General features: G+C 45.6%; 3 non-coding genes across 3 annotated transcripts; all 3 read left to right on the top strand.

Annotated features, from left to right (window-relative positions):
- The first annotated feature begins 7,581 nt into the window (after window positions 1–7,581).
- Trnaw-cca (transfer RNA tryptophan (anticodon CCA)) lies at window positions 7,582–7,653 on the top strand. The gene has a single exon. It is a non-coding gene; the product is annotated as a tRNA-Trp (tRNA).
- A 184-nt stretch (window positions 7,654–7,837) lies between these two features.
- On the top strand, window positions 7,838–7,909 carry Trnaw-cca (transfer RNA tryptophan (anticodon CCA)). The gene has a single exon. It is a non-coding gene; the product is annotated as a tRNA-Trp (tRNA).
- Window positions 7,910–15,621: 7,712 nt separating this feature from the next.
- On the top strand, window positions 15,622–15,693 carry Trnaw-cca (transfer RNA tryptophan (anticodon CCA)). Its single transcript has one exon. It is a non-coding gene; the product is annotated as a tRNA-Trp (tRNA).
- The last annotated feature ends 1,824 nt before the right edge of the window (window positions 15,694–17,517 follow it).

Genomic DNA, 17,517 nt, shown 5'->3' with positions numbered 1-17,517 from the left:
TCATCGAAAAATGTACAGTCGAACATGGATTTATCGAACTCGCTAAAAAGCCAGAATTAGTTCGATATATATAATATTTCGATATATAACTTTTGAAGAACATTGATTCATTTTTGGTGCGAATTTCGGTTCGCAAGTTAGCTTCATGGCACTGTTTCCCGATAATGCAAGAAAGACGCCTTCGGGGCAGTGCGCGGGGATCTGTTTTACCAATCAATCAATCAATCAATCAATCAATCAATCAATCGATCAATCAATCAATCAATCAATCAATCAATCAATCAAAGAACTTTATTTTCACCAAAAACAAGAACATTTACGGTGAAAAAAAGGTGGCCGGGAAAAAAGCTGTCCAATGAGAGCTTGACAAAGCCCCAGCCACCCATCGGCGGTGAAACGACAGGGTACAGCACTTGATAAAAGTGGAAAAAAAAATGCATATTAATAGTATGTCCGTGGTTTTTCACTTCGTGATGCGAGACTACATGCAAGGGTGGATTATACGCGAGGAAGTACGGTATCGATGTAACCAATGCCTTAACGTCTTCATACGCAGCCGTGCGTACTCGTCGGGCACCGGAAGCCTCTAGTCTACCTTGGCCCTAGTGTCGGCCTTGTTTTTGAGTACCATACTTAGCGTACTTCATGGGATGCTGTATGCAGCGGCGATGTAACGCTTCTTTAACACACGTTCGGCTATAATAATTATGGCCAGCTTTGCGGAGAACATCTAGGCTATTTTTTTTTATGTCGGGGTATTTATCGCATGAAGAAAAGGAGCACAGAAGCGAACGGCAACCCCGCACGGCGGGCCGGCGAGCGCGACGACGAGCGTTCATGGGAGAAAGCACTCAATGACAAGCGGTACTTTGTACTCGCTCCACGTGGCGCTGTCCTAAGCACAGCGCTTGCTCTATCGAATGTTAGGAGGAAGGTCCCGTACCGTGAGGAAAGTGAAATTCTTGTTATGGAAAGCTGGGGCGTTTCGCGCTGCCTGATGTCCCATGCCTGTTTATAAAATCAAATCAAATCTTTATTTCCACCGTCTACAATATTGCAGATGGAGGACAACGGAAGAAAAGCTGCCGATGGGCGGCTTGACTAGTCCACAGCTCAACGTAATGTTTGGCGTGTGGCCAAAAGCAAAGATGGTGCAAAACAACAGCAAAACAGTGAATTAACAAGCGAAAATATATCATTAGTGCTGAATAAAAGTAATACACAATAGCCTGAAAGAAAAGAAGCATACAAAAATAAAACAATTACAATGGCAGGATAATTAAAATTAATTTCCTTCTACAAACATAGATCTTAGTTTAGCAAATGAACAACCAAACAAAAAATAATAAACTGAAGATGGTTTGGCAGTGATAATAAAGAATAACGCAAACGCTCTATGCCAGTGTTCAAACGGGGTGTGACAACTTTTCAATACTCTGAATGCCTTGTTTTATAGTAGCGCTCATTTGCTCCCAAAAGTGCTAGTGTATCTAAATGGTGTATATTATGTCTTACTTTATGCTCGACGCAGCCGTAGATTTTCCTATCGACTGACGTTAAAACACTGCCGTGTACAAAAATAGTTCGATATAAAGGAAAATTCGATTTACCAGAGTTTGATATCGTCGGGTTTAACGGCGCATAATAAAACTTGCATCAGAATCATACCGAAGTTGTACAACTAAATATAACACGGCGTAAGCACATTATACCTCGCATAAGAATCATATCAAAGAGAAGGAGGACAGGAGAGGTTGAGGAGCGGAAAAGACGCAACTTCTGCAGTCCTAGTTGGGAGCACGGCTCAGAGCCTGCAAAAGAATGGGGAGAGGGTAATAAAGATGCGGGCGGCTTCTATAGCCTGTTGTCTAGTCCAGTGTCCCCAAGGAAGCGAAATAAACGCCAGGTCTGCGCCGAAACCGCAGCACAGTCACAGCGAAAGCTGAAAGAGCGGCGTTTCTAGAGCCCGTTGTAAGCTTTCTTTGGGCTACTAATACAAGTACACTAGCAAGGTACCCACTGCGCCATAAATTACAATTTTTGTGAAGTTGGGAAGCACCTACTAAGCCATTATTCGTCATTCTGCGGAGAAGCGAGGCACCAGCTACACGTCCGTAAGGCTATTTCCCTCTCTCGCCATGCTGTATAACATACGTTGACGTGGGAGAGAGGGGCGGGGGCGAAGAACTTTACTGAGACCCCGAGGAAATGGATCATGCGCTTATGGGCTTCCTTGGCAACCAATACAAGTGCACTTGCCAGGAACCCACTACGCTACAAATCATTGTAATTGTTGAGAAGTAGGGAAGCAGGCACTATGCCATTTTTCGTCATTCTAGGGAGAGCCGTGGTACCTGCCAAACGCATGTAAGGCATTATGCGCCCTTTGTTGATACTGTGCCTGATGACGATGAAGAAATATGGCTGAGCCCTTTGTAATGGGTTGGCAGCATTCAACAACCTACTCGTTGCGCAATTTGCATTGTGTGATGCCTGGTTACAGAATTCGCGTTGTGCGACGCTTGGTGCTTATTTTACTCTTCTAGCACGCTATATTGCATATGTTAATGTGGTTCCTTCCCGACACGAAGCCTGTATATGACCCTTTTGCAGAGCCGCTTCAAGCACCGGCATGGCTCAGTCATTCCACTTCCGGCCACCACAGTGAACGGACGTGTAAAGATGAGCTCCCTCGGAGCGGCTACAGCGGCCCAAGGCCGCGGAATCAGGACTGTTGAAAAGCCGGCTGAAGATGATCAGGTTGTTTTGCCGCATCTGCCCACAGGTGAATCAGTTTTGAGTACCGTTTTTTTTTTTGCACGGTTGCCTAAAGGCACGGCCTTATCGTGTAGAACATTTCCGAGACGTCCTTGACAAGATGTCGCTCCTGCCCGAGGTGGTTGCCCTAAGGGCGTACCAGATGAATCACCTGTGGGCAGTAACGTTTAAAGACGAGGAAGGGAAAAGGAGATGCTTGAAAACAGAAGCCATTGCTGTCAAGGATGAGCGCTGCATGGTCATTGACCCTTGTGACCGAGGCGTTCGACTGAAGCTTTACTGGTTACTGCATGGTGTGCCCGACGACGACGTGCGAACGGCACTGGCACCTTTCGGAAAGGTGACAGAAATTTCACGAGACAAATGGAAGGTGAAAGGCTACATGGATAAAGGCTCAACCACACGCTCAGTAACCTTGAAACTGAAAGTGGGCGTTACCGCTGATGATTTGCCTCATCATCTGCGAGTCGCTGAAGATGTCGCACTCGTTCATATCCCAGGCAGAGCCCCGCTCTGCCTCCGATGCCGCGGCATCGGTCACATACGTCGCGAGTGCCGTGTTCCACGTTGCGTGCTCTGTCGTCGCTACGGCCACGACGAGACCCAGTACGTGCGCTCCTATGCAAGCGTAGCAGGCCCGGCCCGGGGAGACGCATTGTCCGAGCACATGATGGATGCAGCTGATTCAGAAGAAGCCACGCGAGGACATAGCGAAGAAAGGAAAATGACGGCACTGGTAGGTTTGCACAATCCGTGCGAATACGTTAAGAAATCGAAGCCGAAGAAAGTCCCCGAACCCGACGCTACGGCTGAGAAGCCAATAACATCACAGGATGAGGGAAAGCACGTCGAGAACCCCCAGAACTCTCATCGCCCGACGGGGAAGAGAACTCGAAAATCACCGATGTTGACATGGCAGCAGCCAGCGGACCTGGAAAGAGGACTCGAGAAGAGAGCGAGGAATCTTCGACTTGTGCGCCCGGGGGCAGCGGGGAACCTCCCACAAAGACTGCAGCCTCCCGACGACAGTCTTTGAAACCTGCGCCCAAACTGAACGTTGCCCGACGGACTACTTCAATACCGCCGGCTACATAGCGGCGGGCTCTTCCGACCTCCCTCTCCCCTCCCCCCTTTTTTTTTCTTTCTTTTGCTTTTCTGCCACTCAGATAAGTGTACATGCGTGGGGTGCACTAGAATTATCATGAACATCAAACGTGTCATTGTGACCATCGATAAGCCTGTGTTGCACTGCTCGACATACAGACATGAGTAAATTTTTTTTGTGTTAATCACAACTTAGAATGGCTATCAACATTACAAATCCCCTGCGTATCGCAACACTCAACACAAGAGGTCTTTCTGCGCGAAGGCGGCAGTGTCAACTAAGTCGTATTATGTTAGAAAATGAAATCGGTTTGTTAGCGGTCCAGGAGACCAAAATTGAAAGCTAAGAACTAACTGATCGAATGGTTCAAGTATTTCGTGAAAGATATAATGTATGTCTAAGTCACGCAGTTGGAAGGTCTGGAGGCTGTGCTATATTTATCCGCAAAAGCGTTGGTATTGTCGAGTCAGTGTTATCTTGTGAAAGCGGCCGCATGATTGTTTGTGGTATTAATACTTTTGGAAATCCTGTGCGTGTAGTTTGCATTTATGCACCGAATAGAGCGAGTGACCGAGAAGTTTTTTTCAATAGCATTCGCCCTTTACTAGAATGTCGAAGAAATGTGCTTTTGCTTGGGGACCTCAATTAGGTCTGTAGACCTGAAGACAGAACGAAGAAACACAACCAGAGAGATAAGAGCGCGGATGTGTTACGAGAAATGACAGATAAAAATGAACTCGAAGATATAGGTTCAGTGCTGGCACATGTCCAGAAAGCAAAATACACTCACTTTCAAGGCAACACTCATGCTAGATTGGATAGAATATATGTTCCTTTAAACCTGGTGTCTCTCTGCTCCCATTATGCTACACAATATGTTAGTTTCACTGATCATTCATTAGTGATGGTTACCTTAGGAACTAAGAAAAAGGTGTCGAGGTTTAGCTGGGAGCTGTGGAAATTCAACAGCAAATTACTAGAGGGTGAAATTTTTGTTGAAAAGATAAAAAAGTACATCGAGGATAAGCTGTCGAATCAAACAAGTAATTTCATGGGAGTTTGGGAACAATTTAAATGCGAATTCAAGATCGCCGTCTTGGAAAGAGCGAGCGTGTTAAGGCAAAAAGAAAAGCAGCAAGAAAAGCAACTGCTTAGCACGCTAGAGTACATGCTCGATGCAGAAAGCAGCAAACCTGGCTTGTTCATGAAAGAAATAAAAGAAGTAAATGCGAAGCTTGAGGCGATAGATATGCAAAGGTACCGCGGAGCGATGATAAGGGCTAGGTGTGAGCGGCTTTGGTTGGGTGAGACGCCCACGAAGCGAGCACTCAGTGAAGAGAAAAGACATGCCTTGTCGAAGGAAATTAGCGAAATTCGTTCTAGGGACAGCATTACCCGCAATGCTGAACAAATAGAGCTTGCTTTCACCGAATACTACAGAAACCTTTTCAGCCTTAAAACATGTGACACCGAAAGATTTAGGAATGTGTTTTTGTCACTTATGCCTAAACTAGATGATGAAATAAGGCTATCACTTGAAAGGCCGATAACGGTCTCAGAAGTTGAGCAAGCCATAGAAGAACTGAGCTCCGGGAAGTGTCCTGGGCCAGATGTCTTGGAGCCGCGGTGTACAAGTTTTTTAAAAGCGAACTGGCAGAAGCGCTGCATCGCGTTATGCTTGAATGCTATGATAAGAAACTGACACCTTCGTCTTTTCGAACATCTCACGTTATACTGATTCCCAAAACTAAAGAACCATCGAAACTGCTTTCAGTAGAAGCATATAGACCGATAAGCTTAACAAACACCGATTACAAGGTCTACATGAAAGTTTTAGCTCGCCGCTTACAAAGTGTGATAAGGTCCCTTGTTGGTCCTCACCAGACCTGTGGAATTAAAGGCCGATCTATTTTTACAAATATTCACATAGCAAGAACAGTTCTCGAATGTTGTGATGCCATGGAAGGTCGAAGTGCAATGATTCAACTAGACTTAAATAAGGCTTTTTATAGAGTGATACACGAGATATTGTTTTTAATACTGGAACATGTGAATGTGGGATCAGTAATTCTGGATGGTGTTAGAATGGTATATGACAAATGCACAGCGGCGGTTAGTGATAAACAGAAAATTGAATGAATGCATTGCATTTGAAGCCTCTGTTAAACGGGGATGCTGTCTCTCGTCCCTCCTTTTTGATCTGTATTTAGAACCCTTTTGTTTAAAAGTTCTTGGGAATCCAAGTATTCATGGCTACACTTTTTTCAATAGTGAAGTCAAAGTACTCGCTTATACGGATGACGTAGCTGTCTTTTGCACAGATGAGCACAGTGTTCAAGAAATCATTGAAGAGGCTAAGGATTTCTGTAATGCATTTGGAAGCATGATTAGCTGGTCAAAATGTCTCTGCTTGTGGCACGAAAACTGGGAGCATACTCCAGACATGGTAGGCAGCATACCTTTCAGCACAATCCCTGGAAACTATTTAGGAGCGCCTCTCGATCAATACAATGGAAGTAAAGACTACTGGACAGACGAAGCAAAAAGAGTAAAACTGCAAACAGAAAAGTGGGGTGGACATAATTTTTCCGTGTTTGCAAGAGCAGCTGTTTGTAACGTCTTTCTGATCGCTAAAGTCTATTATGTGCTACACGTTTTAAGCATGGTAGAGTATCAGTTCAAAAGCTGCACAGGGTTTTTGCACTGTTTATCTGGGGATCAGCTTGGGAGCGCACGAGCCGATCCAATCTTTTTCTTCGGGTTAAAAACGGTGGTCTCGCGTTATCTCATTTATTTTTCAAGCAGATTGTAACAACATTTCTTTTCTTACGGGACCAGAGTGACCCTTTTCTTCGCTCGGTAATCCAAGTGCGATTACGAGATTCATTGCAAAACTACGTAATTTCAACGCATTCCTTGGGAACACCGAAATTGTCTGCCTGCTTACGTGAAGTTGTAGCCTCAATGGAGATTCTTAAGGCGAGATTTTCATTACAGTACTTAGCGGTTGTAGCGCGTAAACGTTTGTATAGAGGTCTACTAGATGTTTTTTTGCCGGTTCCAATATATCGGGGATTATACCATTTGGGCCCTGAACGTGATGTGCTCAAACGGGTAAAACGAATGCCAGTGAAACCGTCAATGAAATCTTTCTTTTTTCAACTGCACACGGGAACCCTCCCTACAAAGCCATGGTTGCAGAGCAGAGGCCTCTTTGTTCGATGGTCGGCTGACTGTCTTATTTGCAGAAAACCGGAAACCATCGACCACATATTTCTGGACTGTCATGACTCGATTTTCCTTTGGGATGTGCTTCAGCGGACTTTAAAAAAAGACTTGACTTTAAGCCCTTCCAGAATTCGCTACCTGCCATGCGCGGAAGGTGATGAAGCGCCATGCGATATGTTTATGCTTATGTGTATGCATAGTGTCTGGCGTACGAGAATGGACGTCAGACATGCGCATTTGAAAGCGTTTCCGGCAAATCATTACTTTTTGGAAGAAGTAATCTATATGTGCGATGTGTTTAAGGCACTAAGTGATCCCCCAGAGTGGACAACAGTTCTAGATGAACTTGTTAAAGCTAAGTACTTTTTAATATAAACGATCTAGCCGAGTGCTAGTGATCTGACCTTTTGCATTGTTGTACACTTCATATTTTTGTGTACTGCTTGAGTCAAGGCAATAAAGAAAAAAAGGACTCGGTGGCGCAACGGTAGCGCGTCTGACTCCAGATCAGAAGGTTGCGTGTTCAAATCACGTCCAGGTCAAAACTGTTTTTTTTTTTCTCCTTTTAGTAGGAAAATTACGACTACGATGATGGTCTCTGCCCCAATTAAGAGAAGTAATTTTTCGGTATCCCTGGAGTTCATAATTAAATCACCATTGTTTCCGCCTGCTGATCAAAGTCCTTTTGGAGAACCCGGCGACTCTGAAGTATAGGCAATCTGTCGTGACTCGGTGGCGCAACGGTAGCGCGTCTGACTCCAGATCGGAAGGTTGCGTGTTCAAATCACGTTCGGGTCAAAATTGTTTTACAGCGAAAGCTGTTATGAGATCATTTCAACGGCCGTTTTTGGTGGCGTAGTTGTCCGCCGCTGCTGCCGCCGGTGTCCGTAACCACTATCGCTCGAAATAAGAAAAAAAAACGAAATAAGAAAAAATTTCCAGGATGGAACGGGGTTCGAAACTGGACCCTCTGCGTGGGAGCCCAGTGTTGTACCTCAAAGCCATGCCGGTGCTTGGAACTGCCTTGCAAAACGACGCTATACAGGCTTCATGTCCAGAAGGAACCACATTAACATATGTAATTTAGTGTGGTAACAAACACGCACCACACAACGCGAATTCTGTAACCAGGCGTCACACAATGCGAATTTCGCAATGAGTGGGCTGTTGGATGCTTCCAACCCACTACAAGGGGCTCTGCAATAATTCTTCATCGTCATCAGGCACAACACCAACAAAGTGCGCATAATGCCTTACATGTCTTTAGGGGGTACCACGGCTCTCCGTTGAATGACGAAAAATGGCATAGTGGCTGCTTCCCTACTTCACAGAAATTATGATTTATAGCGTAGTGGGTTCCTCGCAAGTGCACTTGCATTGGTTGCCAAGGAAGCCCATGAGCCCACCATCCATTTCTTCAGGGTCTCAATAAAGTTCTTCCCCCTTCTCTCTGTCTCTCTTTCTCACCTCAATGTATGTTATATTGCATGGTGGAAGAGTTAAATAGCGACCGGGCATCACACAATGCGAATTACGTAACTGGTGAGCCGTTTAAAGCTTCCAACCCTTTACAAAGGGCTGAGCCACAATTCTTCATCGTCATCAGTCGTCACGTAAACAAAGTGCACATAATGCCTTACATAAATGTAGCTGGAACCTCGCTGCTGCGCACAATGACTAATAATGGCGTTGTAGGTGCTTCCCAATTTCACGAATATTGTGATTTATGGCGTAGTGGGTACCTTGCTAGTGTACTTGTATTAGTAGCCCCAAGAGAGTTTACAACGGGCTGTAGAAATGCCGCTCTTCCAGCTTTCGCTGTGACTGTGCTGCGCTTTCCACGCAGGCCTGGCATTTTTTAAAGACGATAGTCTTTCTTGGGGAACCTAAACGCAGAATTTTTTTGGTCTGTCTTTCTGTCTTTATGTTTGTCGGCACGTCACCCGATTCAGCCAACCGGCCAAAGTTGAACCACTTGCTTACCGCCCACCCATCTTGAACTGGTACGGCTGTTCATACTTGTGAACGTTGTCGATCAAAAAGTAAATATTACGCATATCTGAGGCGTAACATCATTAGGTAAGTATTAGGTGGCGTGTTCCTTTAATAGAAAATACATAGATACGCAATTTTAAAGACCTTGATGGTATGCGTTTAACGTTGAGACAGTAACGCGTTTATTAAAAGATTGCCACAGCTGAAGCGATCAGCGGTCCAAGCCGAGCAAGCGCGAGCGCCAACAACAACCGTCTTCGTCTTCTTCTTTCGCAGGCGTTCTTGTCTGCGCCCTACCATGTTACAAATCACTCCTCCGCGGAAAAGGAGCAATACTGGCGACCTAAGGAACAGGTACAACTGGTGGGTCATAATGCGGCTTCAGTCGATCGACGTGAACAGTCTCGCGGCCGCGACGACGGCGGTCCGTAGATGACTGAACAGGCTCAATAATATAGTTAACTGGGGATGCTTGACGTAGGACGCGGTAGGGGCCTTCGTACTTAGGCAGTAGCTTTGTGGAAAGGCCAGGAGCGGAGGAGGGAACGCGAAGCCACACCAACGTTCCAGACGAATACGACTAAGGAGGCAGGTTTTCGTCGTTACGATCCTTCTGGCCCTACTCGCCGTACCATGTTACAACCGTAGTTTCTTAATGTGCGCTGAAAATGCGACTGCGCTGAAACTTGTCTTCCTCCGTGCCCCCTGCACAAGCTCATGTTGTGTTTCGGTTTCGGTTCAGTATTGCATTGTACGAATGACAGGGGGCGCCGCTCTGGCATTCCTGTTTTACCCAGGCGACGTGTAAATAAGAGAGTTTGTGGAGAGTACTCGTTGAGTGCGGACGTTTCTTCTCCTTCGGCTCATCGCGCCAAACAGCGTGTTCGGGCTGGCCGGCGTCCCCACCGGTCGCGTTGGTCACCGCCGGTCTTCGCCTGCCACTGCGCCGGGACTACCAGCCCGCAACACAGCACTCATGTTTCCCGACGTATTGCCAGATGGCGTCCATATCTCACGCAGCGCCTCTTCTATCGTCTTTAGACGACATTTGCAGCGAAGCACGCAGATACGCGGCCAATTTTTTCTCCTTTTAGTAGGAAAATTACGACTACGATGATGGTCTCTGCCCCAATTAAGAGAAGTAATTTTTCGGTATCCCTGGAGTTCATAATAAATCACCATTGCTCGCGCCCGCTGGTCAATGTCCTTTGAGAGAACCCGGCGAGTCCTAAATATAGGCAGTCTGTCGTGACTCGGTGGCGCAGGTGGAAGACGACGAAGAGGACGGACCGAACGGTCGCGTTTTTCATGTTCTCGGCCTCAAAGGATCTATCGGCCTTGAGCCGAGGTGCTGCTCAGGCTTCAGCCAGCAGTAATGACTACCGTGTTGTGCTGCCTCGCCTTCCTACCGGTAAGCTGGTTGTGGACTCCGTTTTTCTACACGCGGACTTGGATGGTCGCCCTTACCGTGTTCAAGACTTCAGAGATGCTCTTCGGAACATTATCGACCTAAAGAAAATCAGCTCGATAGGTGAATTTCAAATGTCGCACGTATGGATGGTGACGTGCAAGTCAACAATGACGAAAACGAAGTTAGGCACATGTGGTGAATTTCTTGTCAAGAGCCCTCGATGCCTTGTGATTGACCCGGAACCCACAGAAGTAAAGATGAAGCTCCTGTGGCTTCCTGAGCACTTAGAAGACACCTGCATTCGAGATGGACTGCATGTGTTCGGGAAGATCAATTCAATATCAACAGAAAGCTGTAAAGTAACGGACATGGAGCAAATGCGGACTCTTAATCGTGATGTTGTATTGTCCCTTGCCGATGGAGTCCGAGTGGGTGACATTCCACATCTCCTGACAGTCTGCGGAGTTCAAAGTCTTGTCCTCATTCCAGGCCGGCCACCACTTTGTCTTCGCTGTAATAAGGTAGGGCACATTCGTCGTAACTGCAGGACTCCTCGCTGCGACGACTGTCGACGCTTTGGTCATTCAGCTGAGGAATGTCATGACTTACGCCAACAAACTACGACAACGTACGCAGCAACCAGATGAGAACTTGCAAGAGCATATCGTGGATGCCACAGAAGTTCTCGACGCGACGGGAGACACTTCGTCAAGCACAGATGCTACAGAATTAAGCAGTACGCCTACTGAAAACGCAACGAAAACAACAGTCGATGCGTCCGAGCAAGCTGCGGTAAACGAAGAACCGAGTGGACCATGCAACCAGTTGAACCAAAATTGTCCTGACCAGCCTGCTAAGGAACAGGCCGTCCCTTCAGAGACTTCCAGTGAAGAAACACCAGATAAGAGCGCTTCAGTTCCGCAGCAGCTGTTTCATCCTGCCTCGGTCTCGGAAGGCGACATGCATGTTTCTGTGGATGCGACGATCCCCAAGCGCCGCGCGACGTACAGCTCCGATTCAAGCAAGGAGAGCGACACAACGAGTGTGAATCGGAAGGTGCGGCGTCGCCGAACATCGAAACACAACGGAAATTGTCGGCGGTCGCGATCGAAGAGGCATGGGGGGGTTCAAGAGAAGCCTCACCGTCGGCGGTGACCTATAGGAGTGATCACAAGGGACAGTAAGCATACCGTCGGTAGTCATCATGGCGCAGTCCGAGCGACTCAATTTTGCAACATTTAATGTTCGTGGCCTTAGGTCTTTCCAGAAACAGGCTCAGCTCCGCAGGCTTTTTACAAGGAAACGACTCGATTTTGTCGCCATCCAGGAGACAAAGATCGAGAGTGACGAAGACACTGAGAAGGCCCTACGGCCCTTCCTGTCCGACTATAATGTTTGCGTTTCACACGCGATGGGTCTGTCTGCGGGCTGCTGGTTGTTTCTGAGAAAGAGTCTACCCTGTACAGCAATTACTACTCACGTTGACCGTGAAGGCAGGTACATATGCTGCGATTTTGTGTTGCATAGAGTGTCGTGGCGTATTATCAACTTGTATGCATTCAATGAGATTTCAAAACGGGTTCAGTTATTTGAAGATATGTTCAATCTAATTAACTGTGATTATTTCACTGTACTAATGGGCGACTTTAACCGTGTATGCGATCCTAGCGATCGCAACAATCCTAATAGTCACCGAGACAGGAGTGGTGAAGTTTTAAGTGGCATCATAGATAATGCAGGGCTCCTTGACATCGGTACTTTCGGTCAAATAACTGCGTATACTCGACTTCAGGGAAGCTCTTCTGCTCGCCTTGATCGAATTTACGTATCTTCATCACTCCTACCTCGGGAACTTCCGTGCAGCAGTGGCCCCGCCACGGTGGTCTAGTGGTTATGGCGCTCGACTGCTGACCCGAAGGTCGCGGGATCGAATCCCGGCCGCGGCGGCTGCATTTTCGGTGGAGGCGAAAATGTTTGAGGCCCGTGTATTTAGATTTAGGTGCACGTTAAAGAACCCCAGGTGGTCGAAATTTCCGGAGCCCTCCACTACGGCGTCTCTCATAATCATATCGTGGTTTTGGGACGTTAAACCCCAGATATTATTAATATCCGTGCAGCACTGAGCCAGTTTCATTTTCGGATCACTGTATTGTTACCGCAAAAATTGGTGCAATCCGCCGAACTCACTTCCGACCACAGTGGGCACTTTGGAAGATGAACTCGGACCTCCTAAACGATCAGGAATTCAATAATAGAGTTAAAGAGGCAGTGAGAAATTCTTTTTCTAAAGGATTGCATGTATTCGCTGCTTGGGAGCTTTTTAAGCAAGAGGTTCGTGCACTAGCTATATAAATTGGATCTGTAAAATCGTACTATCGAAAGAATGAGGAAAAGAGATTATTTAAAAGCCTCTGTAACCTTTACGAGATTGAATGCGAAAAACCAGGCGCATACATTAATGAAATTGAAAGGATTAAATACCAGCTACAAAATTATGATGCTGCTCGCTACAGAGGTGCTCGTATTCGATCTCGGAACAGCAGGACTTTGAATTCTGAGCTACCGACGCGTCAAGCTTTACTTGATGAGCGGCGCCACGCAATGTCCAAGTTTATTCCAGATCTGATTTCTAACGGTGCTCTTCTAACACATACAGCAGATTATTATCTTGCAATTCGAAAGGTACTACAAGGTGTTGTTTAGTGTTCTTCCTGATGACCATGGTGGCGAAAACTAAACAAATTTTGTTTCTCAGTTAAGCCCATTCAGCGACGATGATTGCGCAATCATTAGTGGTCTCATCACCTTAGAGGAGGCCATCACCTTAGAGCAGGCCATTGATCAACTACCTTTGTCAAAAACACCTGGCCCTGATGGGATTCCTGCTGAATTTTACAAATTATTCAAAACAACTCTCAGGACTATTCTGCTGGATATATTTAGTCAAAGTTACATCATGAAGACTCTCCCGCAGTCTTTTTGCAAAAGCCATACTGTTCTCATTCCAAAAAGTTCTGAAAAGGAAAAACTTCGTTCCATTGAAGGCTACAGGCCAATAGCGTTGACAAATGTCGACTACAAAAGTTTTGCTAAGATATTATCAAATCGGTTACAGTTTGCGATGTCAATACTTATTGGTTCTCACCAGACATGTTGGATTCGGGGTCGCTCCATCTAAACAAATATTCACATCGCTCGAACACTTCTTCAGTATTGGTACAGTTGTCAAGGACAGCTTGCTATGCTACAGGTAGACCTTGCCAAAGCTTTTGACCGTGTCAGTCATTCCTTTCTGTTTTCCCTTCTGGAACATGCAAATGTTATCTCTGTTCTGCTGGAAGGCGTTAAACTTTGTTACAATGACTGTTCAACTCGTCTAATTATTAATGGCCGTCTGTCAAAGCCAGTGTCTATTTGCTCTTCTGTAAAGCAAGGCTGCCCAATGTCCCCACTGCTGTTCGCACTTTATCTTGAACCGCTATGCCTGAGCACAATACGATCGAGTAGTATTCGTGGCTTCAATATAATAGACAATGAAGTTGCCTAATATGAAGTTATGCAGATGACGTGGCTTTCTTTTGCTCAGACAAACGAAGCGTTGAGAATGTGGTATCTACAATAAATAAATTCGGCATTGTATCAGGTGCTCGTTTAAACGCATATGAAAGTTTAGGATTATGGTTTGGATCATGGGGTAGTACGCCGGAGAAGTTCGCAGGAATTGATTGGACTCGTATTCCACCAAAGTACCTCGGTGCGCTGCTAGATGCGTACAGATTCAGCGCACGTTACTGGAAAGAACGTGTTCCTAAGCTTGAACGACAGGCCCAAACTTATGTTCCACATCGTCTTTCCATCTTTGGGAGAGCTGAAGCTTGCAATACATTTTTAGCTACAAAGCTCTACTATGTATTGCAACTTATTCATTGCGCTCGATCTTACATACAGCGCTTTCATCGGACTTTCGCAACTTTCGTGTGGTCTTCGACTTTTGAACCAATGAGACGGGACAACCTATTCAGGCCAGTTAAGGAGGGAGGGCTGGGCTTAGTGCATTTATATCTATGGCAAATTGTTTCACGGTTCTACTTTTTTCGCGACAGTTTCCATCCCATTATTCGATCATTCTTGCAGATTACGTTTGTTAATGCCTTACCTGACTTGATTGTTTCTTCAGATTTCTCTGTACACCCGTGTTTGTGGGGATTTATGCAGGAAGTTTTCATCGCTGTTCGGATTCTCAAGGTCCGGTTTTCCATAGAATACCTATACACAGTATCACGCAAGAGACTCTACAAGGATTTGTTATCCATGCTTTTTCCATCTCCACTTTACCGCTCATTATATTCTGACCTTCCAGGACATGATGTACTAAAACGAGTTCGGAAAATGTATCGTTCTCCTGATACAAAAACCTTCTTTTACAAACTCCATACTGACACACTGCCGGTGAAATCATGGTTGCAGAGGAAAGGTATTTTTGTTTCTTCAGTTAACTGTCGTCTCTGCGATGTACCAGAGACAGTAGAACACTGTTTTATTAGCTGCAAAGATTCCACCCTCTTTTGGGACATCCTTCAACGAATGGATGGATGGAAGAACTTTATTGTTTGTCCGGCAGAGCCCGGGCCGTTAATCCTTCAACGAACTGTTCAAAAATATTTTAACATTAACTCACATACTATACGTTACCTTCTCCCAACGTCTCTTGATGAAGTGCCCTTTGACACGTTTTTCCTTATGGGGCTGCACAGTCTGTGGAAAACGCGCATGCAAGACCGTAATGCAGAACTAACCACTGCTTCAAGTATGCATTTCATGCGTATGGCTCTCCATCTAAAGGACATTCACGAAGAACTTGACATCAGATCAGACTGGCACCCCATCTTGATGAGGTGTTCATCCTTATCAGCCTCCCTGTGTGACAAGCTTTGAAGAACGTTTTCTGTTTATCTGGACTTACACAGTATATATGCATGTAAGCCTTTGAATGCTTGTGCAGTGCTTGTGCGATTATTGTCGCTAAGTGAATGCATCACTACGACATAGCGTTTGTGATAATTTCAAATACGCATTATAATAAATACCTTTAAAGAAAAAAAAAGACTCGGTGGCGCAACGGTAGCGCGTCTGACTCCACACCAGAAGGTTGCGTGTTCGAATCACGTCCGGGTCAAAATTGTTTTTTTTTCTCCTTTTAGTAGGAAAATTACGACTACGATGATGGTCTCTGCACCAATTAAGAGAAGTAATTTTTCTGTATCCCTGGAGTTCATAATAAACCACCATTGTTTGCGCCCGCTGATCAATGTCCTTTTGGAGAACCCGGCGAGTCTCAAACATAGGCCATCTGTCGTGACTCGGTGGCGCGATGCAATTGAAGATTTAGCTCGGGGCAAGTCGCCGGGCCCTAATGGACTTGGGGAAGGGTTCAAAGGCGAGATAAGACAGGTTATGTTAAGAGCTTTTAACGAGGCCTACACATGAAAGCAAGTTGCCATGTCTTTTCGAACTTCGCAAGTGGCGCTTATACCGAAAACAGATGACCCTGAAAAGTTATTAGCTGTCGACGCTTACCGTCCAATATCACTGATGAACGTCGGCTACAAGATATTTACAAAGGTGCTTGGAAAACGACTACAAGGGGTGGTAACAAGCATTGTAGGGCCGCATCAAACATGTGGCATCAAAGGCAGGCCAATCTGCACAAATACCCTTGATGTCAGACGCATATTAGAATGCTGTGATGAATTTGGCGAATGTAGAGCCATGTTAGAGTTTGACTTGCAGAAGGCTTTCGATCGGGTTGCTCATGAAATCGTTTTTTTTTTTGTATACTAGAACATGTACATCTAGGACACCTAATCATAGGCGCTGTAAAGATGTGTTATGAGGATGCCCTGCTCACCTCATAATAAAAAAAGAGATCACGAGAAGCATTAACGTGCGGTATTCTGAGAGACAGGGGTGTTGTTTATCCCCAATTTTATTCGCAGTGTAACTGGGGCCGCTTTGTAGAAAGATAAACAGCAATAGCAGGGTATCTGGTTTTACAATATAGTCCGCAGAAGTGAAGGCACTTGTATATCACGATATCGCGTTATTTTGTCGCGATAAAGCAAGTTTCAAAGCCGCGGTCGACGAGGCGCTTTTATACCGTAGGATGACAGACAGTGCTATCAATTTTGATAAATCTTTGGGTTTATGGATAGGAAGGTGGAAAGATCTGCCCAGTAGGTTTGTAAACGTGCAGTGGACCGTCACGCCGGCAAAATACCTAGAACACTACCGATACGCAGCGGATTACTAGAATGCAGAAACTCACAGGGTCCACGAGAACACTCTTAAGTGTGGAGGACGTAATTTTTTCCATGTTTGCCTGCGCGACAGTGCAGTTTGTTTGCCGTTGCAAACGTATTTTATCTGCTTTTAGAATGGATGCCAGGCACATGGAACTAAATCCTAGGCCAGTAAGGAAATACTTCATTCAAAGCATGTGTTATCGGTAAAAATTATATAGTTTGCAACTAGACGAACCACCTTCGCTGAATATATTGGATGGGTGGCGTCTTGAAGAGCCCGTTGGTACACGATACTGCGAGGAAACAGCGCGAAAACGGGACTAAGACGATGGCACAAGCAACGCAAGTGCTGGCGAAGAACTTCGCGCAAGTTTATTGCAAGAAAATATATATACAAATATATACCAAAAATAAGAACTAAAAAGAAACAAAGAAATAAAACATGAACTGCCACCTGGTCAAAGTGATGAAGCTACAACGATTGTCCGTCACGTGTCAAGATATCACATGCATTTAACTTGACAAAAAAAACCATCTCCTTGTGTAAAAGCTCGATTGAGGGCTCGCTGACGCACGTTCCTTTTTTTCTTGACCTGGAATGCTTCATAGATTTCGCGCTCGATCCGATTTTGGTGTCTTTAGGGGGCCTCACAGTATTGAACAATAGAACCCAGCCACACGATGAACAATGTGCTGCC

This window comes from Rhipicephalus sanguineus, chromosome 6 (assembly GCF_013339695.2).
Source record: "Rhipicephalus sanguineus isolate Rsan-2018 chromosome 6, BIME_Rsan_1.4, whole genome shotgun sequence".
NCBI lineage: Eukaryota > Metazoa > Arthropoda > Arachnida > Ixodida > Ixodidae > Rhipicephalus > Rhipicephalus sanguineus.
This window is presented reverse-complemented; position numbering and strand designations above follow the sequence as displayed.